The sequence below is a fragment of the Lagenorhynchus albirostris genome, chromosome 20, assembly GCF_949774975.1.
Source record: "Lagenorhynchus albirostris chromosome 20, mLagAlb1.1, whole genome shotgun sequence".
Lineage (NCBI taxonomy): Eukaryota > Metazoa > Chordata > Mammalia > Artiodactyla > Delphinidae > Lagenorhynchus > Lagenorhynchus albirostris.
In genome coordinates, this window is record NC_083114.1 from 28,524,697 (window position 1) to 28,542,816 (window position 18,120).

Sequence of the window (18,120 nt, forward strand, 5' to 3'; positions counted from 1 at the left end):
CCCTTCCACTTGCTTATACCTGTTAGTGTGTCGGTGGGTGAATTTTGAGTTGGGAATTTTTCAGAACCTCTAGAATTACCCCCTTTGATGCTATACCTGGTTTAAAAGGCCCTTGTAAAGAGGCGATGTGAAGCTGAACTGAGAGTGTACTCAGATTTCACCATGGTAGATAGTAATATTTGGGCCAAGACCCAAAACACAGCACCAGTGGTGGGCCACGGGGTCACTCATAGGTGTATTCATTCACAAAGAGTACTTCAGATCATTTACGGGTGCAGGGGCTCCAACTGGGGCAGCCCAGAGAGTCTTATCAAACGCTTTGGTACTGCCAGAATGGATTCTTATTGGCTAACCACGGGTGTCAAGGCTTCTGTACCCAGAGGATGTACCACAGAGCCCGTATCAGCTGAGGGACCATGGGCCTATGGAGAGCACTTCCAGGACAGTTTCTACTTCTCTTTCTCCCTGAAGTCACCTTATTATACCCTCTTAGGTCTTGACCTGTTTAGCAAAGTCCCAGCCTGAGCCTAAGCTATGTCTGTAGCTAGAGACTAAGATATGACTCCAGGATGTTCTGGAGTCCGACCAGAAGTTTATTTATTCACACAAAAAGTTGAGGGGGACTAATGCCTCACCCTAAGAGAACAGAGAGTGGGGCAGAGGATCACAGCCTAAACAAATCCTCTTACTCAGGGGAAAGGTGGTTCTGACAGTAGCATAACATCTGCTTCTGTGTTTTGTCTCCTGGCCAGCCTCCCTCATAGTCTCATGCCCAGATCCTAGAAAATGAGTCACTATGACTAAAAATAAAAACAATTAAGGTTGCTGAAATTCTGTATCAAATCAAGGCTACTATCACAAAGCATACCAAAAAGTAGGTCTCCCTTTCCTCATCATAGTGCAACGCACAGCAGTAGTATGCAACCCATAGAGATGATTCAATGGAGGCACACGGTAGTCAACTTCAAATGGTTCCTAAGGGTCCCGCATCTCTTGGTATTCACACTTTTGAATAGTCCCCTCCCATATTGCATCAGGGTTGGTCTGTGTGACAAATAGAATATGGCAGAAGTTATGGCACACCACTTCCAAGGCTAAAAGCCACTGAGGCTTCCTCCTTGTTCTCTCTCTAAATCACTCGCTCTGGGGGAAGCCAGGTGCTATGCTGTACAGACACTTTTGAAGCGCTATAGAAGAGTCCATGTGGTGAGAAGCTGAGACCTGCAAATGAGAGTCATGTGAATGAACCATCTTGGAAGTGATTCCTCCAGCCCTGACCTGAGAGACTGCAGCCTCATGAAAGACCCGGAGCCAGATCCATCCAGCTAAGCCATTTCTGAGTTTCTGGTCCTCAGTAACTGGTGGGATTAAAACATTGTTTTAAGATGTGAAGTTTTGGGGTAACTTGTTACACAGCAATTGATAGCTACCACAGATTTTGGTACTAGAAGTGAGGTGCTGTCATAATAAATATCTTAAAATGTAGGAGGGGTTTTAGAATTAAGCAGAAGGTGGAAAGATTTTGAGGAGAATGCTAGTGAAAGCTTGAAGTGCTTTGACAAATCTGTTTGCAGATGCATGATGACCTTTGAGGAGTCTGCAGATGAGGGCATAAAAGAGACAGAGAAAAATCTTATTGGAAAGTGGATAGGAAAAGGGATCCTTCTTATATAGTGGTAGAAAGTTTGCATAGCCTGCAGTTATGCAGAAAGAAAACATACCTAATGAAGTGGGTCTAGCTAAGGAAATTTCTAAGCTATGTATTAAAGATGATACCTGGCTTCTTCCTGTTGCTTAAAATAAAATGTGAAAGGAGACGGATAGGTTAAAAAAAAAAAATGACTGTTAAGCATGAAAAAGCCAGAACTTGATAGTACTGAAAATTTTCAACCTCCCAAGATGGCAAACAATGCTGAAATTAAGAAATGTCTTCCACACAGTGATTAATTCCAGGGCCCTGCAAGGGAAACGTGTAGAAGATGGAGCCAAGGGTGTGACAGTAAAGTCCTTTATTGAGACCTCAGAAAGCTCCAAGGTAATATCTCAGAAAGCTGTTCAGTCAGAAGAGAAATCCCTCTAAAAAATTTAAGTATGTGCTCACAGATACTCTCAATAAACAATAGAGTCTCTAAGAGGTTTAAGAATATTGTCCCTCAGCCATTTCCTCATAACCCCACTGACTTATCTCAAAGAGATTTCTGGGTGTAGCCTTTTTCTACTGTAATAAACCCAATATTGTTCACAGGAGACTCACAAAGTTTTTTTAAAAATTATATTCGCAAAAACACAGCCAATTTGGACTGAAAGGAACAGAACGGTACAAAATGAAAATGATCTTTAAACATCTCCTCACAAATTCTGTCAGGAAACAGGCTGAGAAAACTATACATCTGCAAACAAGACTACATGTCATGGAAAAGTAAGGATGACTCAGAGTTAGAACCAAGACACCAGAGGGCAGGGCAATGAGCCATGAAGAATTACTCCCAGTCAAGAGTAAGACCAACACATGTCCAGCTATATTTCAGACTTGCCATGGACCAGAGTTCTTTTTGCCTTCCATTTTTTCCCATTTTTGAACAAAGATGTCTATGGTGGTTATCCTATGCCTGTCCCATGATTATATGTTGAGTGTGTGAATTCACAGGTCTTTGTATTTGAGAGGAACTATATTTAAGAAGTTGAATTTAAGGAATTGCACCTGAGAAACCTCATCAGCTCCTTATTTAGATGACAAAAATTCCAGAATTCAGACTGATGCTCTGATGGGAGGATACCTTGGAGGCCTCAGGTGGGAGTGAGTATATTTTGCATGGGAGAAGTACATAAATAGCTCATGAACCATGGGTTGACTGTACTGGTTTTTAAATGTCCACAGATTTTTTTATACTCTTCCCTTCAATAATTGAAAATAAATTTCCCTCCCCTTGAGTGTGAGCTAGACTTAGTGACTCAGTTGTAATGAATAGAATAAAGCGGAAGGGATGGTGTACAACTTTGAATACCAGGTCATGAAAGGCACCACAGCTTCCTGCTTGCTCATTCCCCTTTAGATTCTTTGCTCTGAGGGAAGCCAGATTCTGTGTCGTGAAGACACTCAGGAAAGCTGTGGAGATGCCCACGTGGTAAGGAACCAAGGCCTCCTGCCAACCCCCATGTGAGTTGGCAATTTTGGAAGCACATACTCCAGCCCTAGTCAAGCCTGCACCTCCTCTTGATATCCTGACTGCAACCTCATGAGAGACTCTGGGCCAGAATTACCCAGCTAAGTCACTCCTGAATTCCTCACCTACAGAAACTGTGAGATAATAAATTATGGGTACAGCCCCTCATCTTCCACCCTACCGACCTACACTGGACGTGTAATATGAGAGAGAAATAAATTTTTATTGTTGTCACGTGCCCGTTGGCCATCTGTATGTCTTCTTTGGGAAAAATGTCTACGCATGTCTTCTGCCTATTTTACTCAAATTCTTTGTTTTTTTGATATTGAGTTGTATGAGCTGTTTATATATTTTGGACATTACCCCCTTATCAGTCATATCATATGCAAATATTTTCCCCCATTCAGTAGGTTTTCTTTTCATTTTGTCAATGGTTGTCTTTGCCGTGCAAAAGCTTTTAAGTTTAATTAGGTCCCATTTGTTTATTTTTGCTTTTGTTTCCTTTGCCCTAGGAGACAGATCCAAAAATTATTGCTGTGACTTATGTCAAAGAGTGTCCTGCCTGTGTTTTCTTCTAGGAGTTTTATGGTTTCCAGTCTTACATTTAGGTCTTTAATCCATTTGGAATTTATTTTTGTATATGGTGTGAGAAAATGTTCTAATTTTATTCTTTTGCATGTAGCTGTCCAAATATTTATTGTTTGAAACAACTGATATTTGAAGATTGCTTGTAACAGCAGCCTAACCTAGTCTTGGCTAACTGAAACACTAGGCTTTACCTCACGTTAAAGCACAAAGAAAGCCCATATTCAGAAAACTACCTCAAAGTACCTATATTCCACAGGTGTCTCAGTAAGGTAATAATGCTGCTTGGCTCTCTGCTGGAAATTTTCTCCACGGCTTGGATCTCCCATGCTCATGGAAAAGTCTGCTTAATGAGAATAAGACCTATTCATTCCCAAGTTGAGTGGTTCTCAATTTTTAGTGGGCATAAAACTTCCTGGGGAGTTTGATATTAAACAGTCCTGGGTCCCACCCCCAGAAAGCCAGCTTTGGGAGGTCTGGAGAGAGGTTTAGGAATTGGCCATTTTAACAAGAGCACCAGGAGATTCTGATGCAATTGGTCTTCAGACCACACTTTGAAAAACTCTGGGCAAGTACATAGTAGAGAACCTGCTGAGGGACAGTAGTTATCAATAAGGCAAAGTCGAGGCAACACAGCCTAGTGGTTAAGAGCATGGGTGTTGCAATCGAACAGAATTGGGTGAGAATTCAAGCTCTGTCCCTCATTATCTGTGTGACCCTGGGCAAGTTACTGCATGTCTCTGCGCCTCCATTGTCACATCCATACAGTGGGGATCCATCATTAACTTCCTTAGGATTATTGTGAGGATTCAATTAAATTGCGTATTTAAGTTACTCGGAGTGGCACCTGACACATCATGAACGCTCACCAAATAGAAGACGCCATTAGATGCAGCGCAGCTCCGTAGAAAGAACGCGAAGGGAGGAGTTAGAGGGCCAGCCTCAAGCTCCACCCCACGAGGATTAACTAAGACAAAGCCGTGTGACATGCCCAGCACCCAATCCTTCCTGTCCACTCTCTCTCCCAACGATGCTGCTGCAGTTCATACATGCAAGTTCCACCTCACAGACTCCTGGGTTTCCAGGTTTCCAAGCCATGTGGAAACACACAGCATCCATAATGTTCTGTTCCTGATCTCATGTCGCTCTGTGCCATTGTTACATTAAATACCATTGCAGAGGCATACTATAGCACTTTCGGGACAGAAGGGATCCTAGAGGCCATCTAGTCTAACACCTCCCTACACCCATTTCACAGAAGAGAACACTGAGATCCTGAAAGATTAAAACGTGTGAGGAAACTCCCCATCTCGTGAGTGGCCATGTCAAGCCTCGAGCCCTGTTCTCTGAAGTCCTAGCCTTTTTCCTTCCTAGCAGCAGTAGAGTACTGTACTTGGTGTTTGTCTGTGCATTTGAGGAAAAAAAAAAAAAACAGGAATTGAGAAAGGGATAGCTTTAATTAGCGCAGAGGAGGCATGGGCTGTGGTGGGAGGTAAGGGGTAAGGAAGTTCCAGGCCACTGCCTGTGCCAGGCTCCAAGTTCCAGATGCTCTTTTTCTTGGGGCCCATCCACACAACATTCGTCACTGCAGCCTTGGCTGGTGAACATACCTCGCTTGTGGGCTAACATCTTAGGGGCTGGGAGAGAGGTGGAAACCTCGTGGAGAAAGACTGGGTTCTGTGCCTCAATCTACTGGGGATTCATGGGGAAACTAACTGGAAAGACAGAATGGTGTAATGGAAAGCTCATTGGACTGAGATTCAGTTAATTTCTCAATTCTGCTACTGATTTGCTGTGTGACCTTGAGCCTATCCCTTAACCTCTCTGTGGCTCAGCTTCCTCAGTTATAGTAAAAATAATAACAATTGTAATAACTACTTAGTCAATGTTAGAAGAAACCTCAAAGAGAGTCTAGTCTAACCTCCTATTTGATTTATAAGAAGCTCACAAATTCATTGTGCAAGATCCTAGACACACGTGAGATAATAGTGAAAGGTGGTTCGTACATCCTGGGGTCTAAGGATCAAGTTGAATGAAAATGGCCAACCACACAGTTTCCTAGGGTCCAGAGGCTGGAGATACTGTAGTAGCATCCATCTAGGGGTCAATGGGATTCTTGAAGACGGAGGGAGAATGCTCTCAATTCCTTTGTCAAGAGAATTACATCAACAGATGCCCTGGATAGAGAAACCCAGAATGCAGAATGGGAGAAAGCCCATTCGGACGAAGGGCCCAGAGGGCCCTGGGAGCTGACCCTGCACACCTCCAGGGAGAGGCCAGGAGGTAGCCGTGTCCAGGGCGAGAGCATGTGGAGGAAGAAAAGGCAAACTAGTAGGCTCCGGAGTCCCAACCATCCAGAACCCATTGTGGAGCAGGGCACCAGGCTCCACATAGCGCAGCTCTTCCGTGGGCTGAGCGGAAGATGGTGGGGAGCTTTGTTTTGGTTTTTGCCAAATCAAAAGAATTTGGGAAATGGTGGAAATTGTTATGCTGAAACTCAGATTCTGCCAGGTCGGCGTAGGCCTGTTTATAAGTAATTTAATCTGAGGCTGGGAGGAGCTGCAGGTGTGCACGCCCACACAGAGTCACACACCTGTGCGCACACACGTACCTTCTGCACAGGCCGGCGGCAGTGGGAGGCCCGATCCTCGTGTTGATTCCTGAGACAGTGGCCAGCACACGGGCTCCTGGCCAGTATTCATGCATCCATTCACTCCAGTGTTTACTGAGTGCTTACAATGCATCAGGCATGTGATAAGCTCTGGGGATAACGTGGGGAGCCCAGCAGAGGTGGTCCCTCCCTTCGCAGTGCTTACATTCCAGCAGCTACATCACTGATGGGAATGCAGATCACACACCCTCTTGTCCCAAGCCTGAGCAGAGAAGCAGGGTGGAGGTGTGATTAGGGAAGAGATTGTTGGAGGAGAGCAAGGAGCTACGCGGCAGACACCATCCATGCTTCCTGCCTCTGTTATCACTCAGGTAGTAGTCAGGGACTCCCTGATCTTGGGGATGGGAAATACCTACAGGTCTAAACCAGTCATGACCATCTCATTACCCTTGGCCTCAGCATATAGACGTGTGACCCAGTTCCGGCTAACGAAGTGCAAGAACTCTCCTGGGAGGGCTTCCTTTCCCAAATAAAAAGACAAAGCCCTTCTGCCCTTCCCCTTTCTTCCTGGGATAGGACCAAATGCCTGGAGGTATAGACGCCATTGTAAAATCCTAAGGCAACATGTCAACAGCCTAAGATGACAGGACTAAAAGAACGTGAGCAGTTGACATCGCCCCAGAGTTGAACTGCCTTCCTCAGGACACTCATCAGGTGAGAACAAACAAGAAACAAACAGCAAAAAAAAGCCCTATTTGGGGCTTCCCTGGTGGCGCAGTGGTTGGGAGTCCGCCTGCCGATGCAGGGGACACGGGTTCATGCCCCAGTCTGGGAGGATCCCACATGCCGCGGAACGTCTGGGCCCGTGAGCCATGCCCGCTGAGCCTGCGCGTCCGGGGGCTGTGCTCCGCAACGGGAGAGGCCACGACAGTGAGAGGCCAGCGTACCGCAAAAAAAAAAAAAAAAATCCCTATTTGTTGAAGGTGCTTGTAATTGGGTTTTGTGTCACTAGCAGCTGAAGGCATTCCAGAAGGGTCCTAGAGAAGATGTTATCAGTATCATCATGGGAAAGCCCTGGTGTGGATCCCAGCCCCGGGAAGGTCATTGTAAAGAGCCAGAGCCAGGAAGTGAGGAACCAACTAACTTCTCACTTAAAAGTGAACTTAAAACTTCTCACTTAAAAGTGAGAAGTGGCTCCTGGGCAGCCTGTACGCTGTCATGTGTTGAGAGTTACGTACATGGGGACAGCCTTTCCTCCCTGGAAGGGCTGCAGCACCAAAACTCCTTTCTGAAGACTTACCAGGTCATTCCAACACTAATTTCTTGCTCATTAATGTAAGTTGGTACTCTAACAGCATTTGGAGGAGCCATGAAGGTAAGATTTTAAATCCAGTGTGTGTGTGTGCGTGTGTGTGTGTGTGTGCGTGTGTGTGTGTGTGTGTATGACAGAGAGAGAGAATGTATGAGAAGGCAGTTCCTATTTAAAAGATGCCATTGCTTCACGTCTAGTAAGAGGGGCATTCAACTGCCTGGGCTGGAATCTAACTACTCCCTAAGTGTGTGACATTAAGTTACATAACCTACATGTGCCTCACTTTTCTCATCTGTATAGTGGGGGTTATTATAATAGCCTCTACTTCCTAAGCCTTTAATTAATTCATTTAAAACTCTTAAAACAAGTACCTAGCACAGAATAAATCCTTGAGCGATATTAGCTAATACTGTTAATAATTTCACTGATTCTGAGACGCACATGATTTCACAGTTTTAGCATCTCTGAAATCATGATGTGCCTTTCAGAGGATGGCATGTCATAGATAATTGGAAGCATCATTTTTTTTCTTTCTTCATGTTGCATTGACTAATGATTTATTTTACAATCTACAGCATCTTATATTCAAAGATATGTGAAATTATTATTGGAGCAGATCTCCTTGTGGTGAAAAGGACCACTTGAGTAGTCCCATAGGCATAAGATATATGAAACAAGAACGCACCTCATTGTCACCAAGGAAGGTGTTTTGGAAGCTTGTCGAAGGCCACTCTGCCTAATTATCCCTTGTTTGTGGAACTCAAAGCCTTCTAGTGAAGTGATGGACGGATAAGAATAGGGGACTAGCAGATCCAGACGGAGGATGATGCTTTTTTGGATTCAGGGTTATCCAAATATCTGAAGAATTGAGATTGTGCAGTGAGGTCACCTGAGCAGAAAGAACAGAAGTATCTCCCAAGATGGAGCTCTCCAATGGGAGGGGACAGGAGTGCTGTTACCCCAACCAGAACCAGAGCTGAGACTGTCACAGGAGGACAAGTTTCCCCTGCACCTTATGTGGTTCAGGGCGGTCTGGCCCTCCACCAGCCTCTGGGTGTCATGCCTGCATCTAATAGAACCCCCAGCAAGGCTGGGTCTGATAGAAAGAAGTATTTGGGGAGCTGCAGCTTACCTTGGGACAGTAGACACTAGGAAGGAGGGAAGGGCGCTCCTCTGATGGGGAAACAAGGGCTACAGTCAGTTTCCACCTAAATAACAAGAGAAGGATGGCCTTATTTTTAACTTAAGCAGGTAAAGCAAGTCATATGAGTGAAATTATTATTAATTAATAATAATTATGGATAATATGACATTATTATTAGCAGGAGCCAGCATATCAAGCGCCTACTATATGAGAAGCACAGTGTATACACACACAGCTAGTGTAGAGTAAATGTGACCATGGGATTCATTTGACAGATGAGAAAATGAGACCAGAGAGGTCAATTCACTTTCCCACAATCACACAGCTGGCATGTAGCAGAGCTCAGGTTCAAACTCAGCTTGGCTGACTCCAGAGCCTGAGTCAACCATGATTCGTGATAGAAGGTGGAGTTTCTTCTAATGGCAGTGTTCCAGTCGATTCCTGACTGCAAAGTTTGTTGGGTGGGTGTGGCTCCTCCCCTTCCTGCAGAGACTCCATCACTCCTTCGGCTCAGTAAGCATTGTCAGGGGTTGGCTGTGGATGCAGTCCTGCCTCGGCGCTCCTCTCCCAGTGCTCTTCCTGGTCAGCTCTGTCTGTCGTAACAAAATACCGCAGACTGGTGGCTTCAACAGCAGAAATGTATTTTCTCACCCTTCTGGAGCCTGGGAAGTCCAAAACCAAGTTGCCAGCAGGGTTGGGTTTCTAGTGAGAACTCTCTTCCTGGCCTGCAGATGGCTACCTTCTCCTTGTGTCCTCACATGACAGGCAGAGAGAGAGAGAGGGTGGGGAAGAGACAGAGACAGAGAGAAGAGAGATCTCTCTCTTCCTCTTCTTATAAAACCACAGTTCTGTCAGATTAAGGCCCCAACCTTATGACCTCATTTGACCTTAATTACCTCCTAAAGACCCTATCTCCAGTTATGGTCACACTGTGGGGTTAGGGCCTCCACAATATGAATGGGGCAGGAACACAAGTCAGTCCATAGCAAGCAGTTACCTTATTCTCGTATTCTTTTTTTTCTTTAACTGAAGTATAGTTGATTTACAATGCTGTGTTAGTTTCAGGTGTACAGCAAAGTAAGTCTTGTATTCTTTAAAAGAAGGAAGTTTTCCATGAACATCTACTCCCAGGTATTTCCAAGACCCCAGAAGTTTATTTTATTTTATTATTTTATTAATCATTGGAAATCTGTTGCTTTTGTTCTCAAATTTTATTTTTTTATACAATTTTTAAAGGTTACTTTCCAGTGACAGTTATTACAAAACATTGGCTATATTCTCCGTGTTGTACAATACATCCTTGAGTCTATCTTACAGTCAATAGTCTGTACCTCCCACTCCTACATCCCTATATGCCACCCCCCTCCCCACTGTTTGTTCTCTGTATCTGTGAATCTGCTTCATTTTTGTTATATTCACTAGTTTATCTTATTTTTTTAGACATATAAGTGATATCATACAGTATTTGTCTTTCTCTTCCAAGTCCCCGGAATCTTAGATCTGAGAAGAATATTTGAGAAAATCAAGTCCAAACTCCTCACTTTACAAATGAGTGCATGTGACTCTGAGATATTAGGGGACTTGCCCAGAGCCACATAACTAATTAATGGCAGAGCTGAGATTAGAACCAGGTCTTCTGATTCCAGTGGTGTAGTGGCATATGTTGCTGGGCTTTAAAGGAATGATGATGGTGATGACGATGTTTGGAGCCCCTACTATGGGATAGGCATTGTGTAACTCCCTTTACATACCCCATCTTATTAATCTTCACAATAGCCCAGTGTAATGGGTATGACTGTCCACTACTACAGATGAGGAAACTGAGGCTCAGAGGTGAGGTACCTTACTCAAGCACACACAGCTAGTTGGTGGGGGGCGGCAGAGTTTAAATCCAAGATTGGATCCAAAGTCCATGCTCTTTTGGTTTCACTGTGTTCTATTTCCATTGAGCAAGTGGGCACCCTCGTGGGGCCCAGGGAGGTAGCTCTATGGCTATGAGCCAAGGTCTGGAGCCAAGTCAAGGTCGTGGACACTCGGGATCAGCCCAGAAGACCTGCCAGGGGTGACAAAATGAAGAAATGAGAGGAAACAGAGAAACTGGAGACAAACCTTAATGGCTTCCCAACACTGCCATTGTCTGGCTCAGGGAGCTCCTAGTCCGTTTGTTTTTCCTAGGGCGTCAGGACCAGTCTTTTCCTTTACCTTCAAGCTTGACATCCCTTTATAGGTAAACCAGCCTTGCAGACAAGCACAAACCGTGCCACTCCACCCTCCCCTCAGGCTGCAAGGGTAATGAACTTGGCATTCTACAGTCCTCACCTGGCACGGATCTCCACACAGCCCCGAGGGGACTGGGCCAAGGCTGGGTGTCAGGCTGGTGGGCTATTGTCTGGAGCCCTGAGAGGGGGGAAAGGAAGCCGGCTCGCAAGAGAAAGGTGAGCGGCTGGCCCCGGCCCAAGAATGACGGGGGCCCCTGGTTCCCGCTGCCCAGCCCTGCTGCCCTGGCGGGGAACAATGCGAGGCACTGTCAGGAAGTGACACTAAAACGCCATTCCCCTTATACCTCCTTCAGCCTCTGGCAAAAGGAGGTTCCCGGAGGGAATATTTTTAGTTTGACAAATGAAAGCCTGGGACCGAGGACAGGAGGGATTAAGGGAGCTCTTCTCTGACACTCCTGGAGACGGGGAGATGATGAGTCAGATACAGAGGGCTTAGGCACGACTTCTCAAGACATTCCTCAAGCATGAGCACAAGCCAGCCGCGCGGATTCCTCCCGCCCCGCCAGCCGGCATCGGGAGGGGGGCAGGGGGCCCGGAGCGGCTGCTCTCCTGTCGTGTCTTCCCTTCCCAGCGGCACATTGTTGGACAGCAGCTTCTTCGGGGAATCAAAGCGGCCGCCTGTGCTGCGTTCCCGACCGGGAGTCAGGAGGCGTGGGTTCGAGTCCAGCCCTCCCCACTTGCTGGCTGTGACTCTTAGGTGTCCTCACTCTCCCTCGAAGCTTCAGTTTCCTCACGTGTAGACCGAGAGTACGGTAAGGCCTCAGAAGGATGATGAGGCTGTACCTCTGAAAACAGCTTTGAGAATGCAAGCGCTCTGGACACTTGATTTTCCTGTCTGACTCCCAGCACCCGGTGTACAGGTGAGCTGGAAATCTCACATCAGAATAACAAAACCAAGATTTAACCCTCTCAGCACCTCAGTGAAGTAGATCTCATCACCCCTCTTTTATAGACAAGGAACCTGAGGCCCAGAAAGGGGCGTGGCTTGCCCGAGGTCACAGAGCTAACAAATGGTAGGTTGGCATCACCCTGACTCTGAAGCCCACGTCCTGAATCCCTGCGCCGGTGACTCCCTGGCTGGGCCTGTATCTGGCGGGAGTACGTCTCTTATCAGAAGCCACAAGTGACAGGAAGATCAAGACAGTGCTCAGGGCCAGGCGCCAATCGGGGAGCCAGAAGGGGAGGAACGGGCTGCCAGCCAGAGGAGAAGGGCCAGGGCAGACGGAGACCGGAGCCCAGGGGCAGGGCTCAGATGCGAGCACAAGTCAGAAGAGCAGGGGAAGCGCCCCAGGCCAGAATCTGGGCCCTTGGCAGCACCGGCGGGTGGCTGGCGCTCCTGGCAATGCGGTGGGCTCCGGGAGGGGAGGTGCACTTAAAAGTCAGAATCTGCTCATTTGGTTGGAAGAGAGAATGTGGCAGCCATCAGTCTGTAGACAAATCGTCTTATTTCCCACTTTCCAAGCAGCTGGGTTGGGTGGGTGCTCCCAGGGATTCAGCGCCAGGTCACTAAGTGAATTCGATTCCAAATACGTAAAGCTGTGCCGAGCAGCCCACCCTAAGCGACCCCCGTGGCCCACCTATTTGATTTTCATTGGCCCACAACTGAATTTCAGAACAAATAGTAAAAGGCCATCAAAAATGAGTGCTTCTTCTCAAAAATGCTGATAGTAATGATTTCATTGCTAAGATTCGTGCTTTTCTCATTCATTAGCATCCTCCTCTTAAGTAAGTGATCTAAGTCCAGAGAATTCACTTTTTATCCTTCGTGGAACTTGATTCAGCTATTTTGTTTTAAACAGAAAACAAAGGGTGGTTATTTTCTTCTTTAATTTGTCCTCAGGAAGAAAGGAAGGAGGAAGAGAGGGAAGGAAGGAGGGGGCTACCACTCACACCACAAACTCTACTCTCCGTGAACTCATGGGAAGAACGCCCCCCTACCACCACCACCAAGATAAGGTCCAAGAGACTTCTCACAGCACCATTCCTGGGGCCCAGGGTGACGTGAACATGGGACAGATCGTGTCTTCATTTTTGCACCAGCCACTAAAAATGCCCAGAGCTAATTCTGCTTCCTTTGACAGCCATGCCCGTGTGTCTCTCGTGGGCGTGTCGTCTCCCAGGGCCCCAGCCCGTCCTGCATGTGCTGTTCCCTTGCTCTCGGCTGGCCTACCCTCTCCTTCAGTTCTGTATGCCTCTTCTCCATCTGGTAGCTTCTGCTTCCACAAGGCCAAGTGCTTGACATGTGGGGACACTCTGACGTTTTCCAATTAGTTTCCTCCTGTGGTCTCAGACTGCAATTATTCTTTGCCCACAGGCTCTAGAGTTAGAAAAACTGGGACCTGAAACCCAGTCCTACCACTGACCAGCTGCTCTATGTTGAGCAAGGAGCCTCTTGGACCCTCAGATTCCTTTTCTGTAAATGGTGATCCTAATAGTACCAACTTCATTGGGTTGTGATGCAGAGTAAATAAGATAATTAGAACAGAGCCTAACACATGATAAGCACTCAGACCCGCAGTTGTTATTATTGCTACCACTGTTATTACTACTGAGTTGGATAGAATTGGCTCAGATCCATTTCTTTCGCTTATGAAAGTTTCTTAACTCTCCAAGCCTCAATTTCTGCCAAGGGGCTTCTAGCACCTCCCACCCAGGGCTGGCATAGGAGCCAGCACACCGGGGGCGTAAAGATCTCAGCAAGACTCGCTTGTTCTCCTTCTCTCCCTCATCCTTTATGGGTGTACCTTGAGCATTTCCCTAAGAAGCCAGTCTCCACCCTCTGCCATACCTCTTAAAGATCATACAGATGGTTCAGCCCTTAGGGTCTAGATCCAATCACTGGCTAAATGCTCATCCCTGAGAAGCCATACAGTGGTAAGGCAGACTGGACTCTTGGAGGCCAGCTAACCTCACAGGGGGAGACTGAGGCCCAAAGAAAAGAGGCGAAAGACCCAAGTGAAAGAGTGACCAATCCAGAAACAAGACCCTGTCTTTCCTGATGTCCAGTCCAGTGCTCAGGCCACACTTTATTCGCCCTCAGTTTGGGGGGGTTCCCTTTCTCCTAGTCATCAAGCACACACATGCCTGTGCTCCCAGAATCATCTGTGTGGAAAATGAATGGCAAGGGCCTTGAGGCAAACTGGAGGGGAAAGGACAACACGCCCAGAGACAGGGGGAGAGCAGTAACCAGCAGGCCCCAGCATGGCCCCCGGCAGAGCCGAGCCCTGGCTCAGCCATAATGAGACTGACTCAGGAGGCACTGGAGAAGGGAGCCTCCGAACCATGACATCATGTGAATGGCGGTGTCTGTGGGCCTTAGGAGTGAAAGGGGATAGGTCAGTGTTCTGAGGCTGGGCTGTGGGGCCTTGAGGGCCCCAAAGCAGACCACCTGCCCTGCCTGAGAAATGTTTGCCAGAGCATCTACATGAGAAATGAATCTTAAAATTTGATGTTATTAAAAACTGTCAGCTCTGATTTCACTACTGATACTACCTATAAAATAGATAACTAATGAGAACCTACTGTATAGCACAGGGAACTCTACTCAGTGCTCTGTGGTGACCTAAATGGGAAGGAAATCCAAAACAGAGGGGAGATATATATATATATATATATATATATATATATATATATATATACACACATACATACATATAGCTGATTCACTTTGCTGTACAGTAGAAACTAATACAACATTGTAAAGCACCTATACTCCAATAAAAATTTTAAAAATAATAATAATAAAATAAGGACTTCCCTGGTGGCTCAGTGGTTAAGACTCCATGCTCCCAATGCAGGGGGCCTGGGCTCGATCCCTGCTCGGGGGACTAGATCCCACATGCCTGCTGCAACTAGGAGTTCACATGCCACAACTAAGGAACCCGCAAGCTGCAACTAAGGAGCCTGCCTGCTGCAACTGAGACCCGGCACAACCAAAAAACTAAATAAATAGATATTTCTGAAAAAAAAAACAGTGCTGAAATAAAATAAAAATTATCAGTTCTGATTTCAAAGGCTGGCAAGCTTGCCTCTGAGCCCACACCGACCCAGGCCCAGCCAACCCCACCAAGACAACTAACCCGTGACATCAGAGCCGGCCCTGGGCAAAGAGTCTGGTGAATTAGCACTATCTAAGGAGGACGAGGATGGAGTTACAACCTCACCAACTGGGGAGAATTGGGGAATCCTTCCTGTCTTAGCTCACGTTCCCAATGGCTTGTCAAAATGCACATGCCTAGAAATGCTGGGTCTTGACAGCCAACCTCTTGACTTCTGTATCAGAATGGGATCCAAGCCCCACAGATGAGGCCAGTGGCTCCCAAGGGGAAGACCAGTGGGCTCCCAGCCACCACCATCATCCCCTCTATCTCTGTCTCTGCAACTGTCACTACCCTATTCTGGTTCAGACCATATCACCTCCTAATTGTATTAAGGTATTGTTATGGCCGCCAGCTGTGCTCCCTCCAATCCAGGGGTCCCCCAACTTGGGCTGAACAACTAGATGCTGCCCAGGTCCCATCCCATCTTATTTACTTGGTCAGGAGAAGAACCCTGACACTGTTTTTTTTAAGCCACCCCTCCCTCCCAGGAGACACAGATGAGCAGGCAGGATGGAGAACCCACGCCTCAGATCATTCTTTCCGCTGCAGCCCGGCTGTTGTCTCCAGAGCCCAGGTCTGCTGCCATCTCTGAGGGAAGATATCACCCCTTCCCTTAGGGTACGAGCTCCTTCACCAGCCCACCCGGGCCTCCCTCTCTTCAGCTGGAACTCAGCTTCCTCATAAGGGACCTTATTGTAGCTGTGGCTCGGGGGCTTAGCTGCTCTGCAGCATGTGGGATCTTCCCGGAGCAGGGCTCGAACCCGTGTCCCCTGCACTGGCAGGCAGATTCTTAAACACTGTCAGGCCTCCCTCTCTTGCTGTATCTTCTTTTACTATCCCTTACACTCTCTTCATTGGCACAGATCTTCACGTTCTAAATAAACCACCTCTTTCGACTTTCCAGTTCAGACTATTCCCTTTGCCTGGAATGCCTAGCTCAACCTGAATGCCTCCTGCCCATACGTGGGCACTTTTTTCTTAACCTTTATAGCCCAACATCAATGTCACCCCTCCTGGGAAGACTCCCCTTATGCCCACGCAGTATGAATTGCTTCCCGATGACAGCTGAAGCTGATGCTTCGGTAGTGCTAACCACAGGGTAGGCACCATACATTATCATGGTTTTTTACACAGCCTAATTCATTTCATCCTCCCCCCAACCTTTCAAAGTGGGTATTATTATCACCCACATTTTACAGATGAGAAAGCAGAGGCAGGGAGACAGGAAGTAACTCCCCCAAGATCACATGAGAGGGCGTGAACCCTGGCTGTCTGGCCCAGATCCACTGTGCTGGAGACCACCTTGCCCTTCCTTCTCTTTCTCCACTTACTGGCCCATCTCACCCACTTAACACTGAGCTCCTTGAGTGCAGGAACTGGGTCTTATTACTATAAGTGTCATGGTATTATGAGTAGTATTATCATTAGTGTTATTAGTAGATTAGTATATTGATAGAAATAGTTAATAATGGCTCTCATGTATGGAGTATTCTCTCTATGGCTTGAGTTTTCATACATTATCTTCTCCACAATTCAACAACCACATTGAGATGCGTATCATCTTCACCTTGTAGATAAATCATCTGATTTATCCATGGGGCTCTGTGAGGTTAAAGCCCAAGGTCACCCTCTTGCCTCCACCTCCCCAGTACATAGTCAAGATACAGTCACGACTCAGGGACCTGCTGAATTAAACTGAATGTCTCATTTGCAGGCCTCAACCTTCGATTCTAAGATCACAGCTTACTACTAATGACCCTCAGCTATTAGGTCCCTACTACATGCCAGGAATGGTCCTGGGAGCTCCACAGGCACCAATTCATTCATTCTCCGTACCCCAGGAGGCAGGACCCATTGTTCGCCCCATTTTTTAGATGCCTCAGGGGAGACTCAGAGAGGTTGTGTGCCATGCCCAAGGTCACACAGCTGGTAAGGAGCAGGGGCAGTAGGGAGCCAAGGCTGGCTCAAAGGGCTGTACTCCAAGCCCTCTGCTCCAAGCCTTCTTCTAGCTCCCTCTTGGGAACAGAAGCCCTGGAGGCAGATGACTGAGCAGAGAGGGCAGGGAGGCGGGAGGAGCTGGGAGACGCCTTCCAGCAGACACGATTTTCTTAGACATTTCAGCAGATTCCTTAGTCCCTGTAGGACCAGATTGTCTCTAAAGCAAATGATGAAACGAACCGTCCAGTTGCTCCCAGTGACATCTCACTTCTGCTCCTTCCGGGCCCCTGCGCGGGCCCCTGTGCATTCCTGGTGACGTCACCCAGCTGTGCGCCCTCATCTCCCGGAGGAAGCTCTGTCACAGTCGGGAAGCGGGAGGGATGGGCGGGGCTGCGGAGGGGATGACACGGAGACAGGCCCCTCTCGGCGCCTGAAGGAATGCGTCCCCGGCTCAGCCCCACAGCCCAGTTTGGGGAGGGTCCCCGAGCAGGGTCACTTCCCCATGATCAGAAGGTGGACGCCGAGGCCTGAAATGCCCAGGCTAGAGATGAAAAATAATCCAACTGAATAAATAAATCACCAAAGGGAACAGCAGCCACCGTCTGCCAAGAAATTCAATCCTAAATGTGGAGAGAGTTGGTAGGGGGTGGGGGCCTGAGGACAGGGGGGACTGAGGTTCTGAAAAGATTAATTGGTGATAGGGCCCGAAGAATATGTAAATAGTCTCTTGGTTTCTATCCTTTTAGGAGAAACAGATGCCAAGGACTCCAAGCTGAGTTTTCATATGAAAATCACTCAGACCCCGAGAACGCCATTTAAAATGGATATAATTCGATTGTTATCTCCTAGGGGGGTGGGCTCCCTGTTCGAGGTTTTCTTTTACATCAGTCCCCCGCCCCCATTGTAAGACCCATTTTCTGTATCCCCCTTCCCCTCCTCCAAGGCCCTAGGTTAGATGCCTGAGACAGATGAGGACAGGACCTCGGA